A 450-nucleotide genomic window follows, 5' to 3' on the forward strand; every position below is an offset into this window, starting at 1 on the left:
TGTTAAATTCTCTTGATGAAGTCGTGTGTATTGTTTACAACAAATATTAGGTCCACCATTGCACGATCCGTACGACCAGCCTGTTGAAATACACCAGATCCATAAGCAAAGCAGTACACCAAGTGTTTAGTAGGAAATTTAGTGAGAATCCGATTTAAATCCACAAACATAGTTATATTAATCGTTAAAATTGTGTACAATAATAATTTTTGTATTAAAAATCATTAACTTACAATTAACTAATATTTACATTTTTACGAAGATTCAAAGCTGAGTGAATGGATTTATATAGGTATCTATAGAACCCAACACTTTAATTTTTCTTAAGAACTCAAATCTGTTGATTACGACAATTCGGACAATTACGTACTGGAGTGTAAGGTTTCAAAGCACGAACAAGTACTTCGTTTTTAAGTTTTTACTAAATCGTCCATTTGTAGCAATCCGAAG

The sequence above is a fragment of the Acyrthosiphon pisum genome, chromosome A1, assembly GCF_005508785.2.
Source record: "Acyrthosiphon pisum isolate AL4f chromosome A1, pea_aphid_22Mar2018_4r6ur, whole genome shotgun sequence".
Classification (NCBI taxonomy): domain Eukaryota; kingdom Metazoa; phylum Arthropoda; class Insecta; order Hemiptera; family Aphididae; genus Acyrthosiphon; species Acyrthosiphon pisum.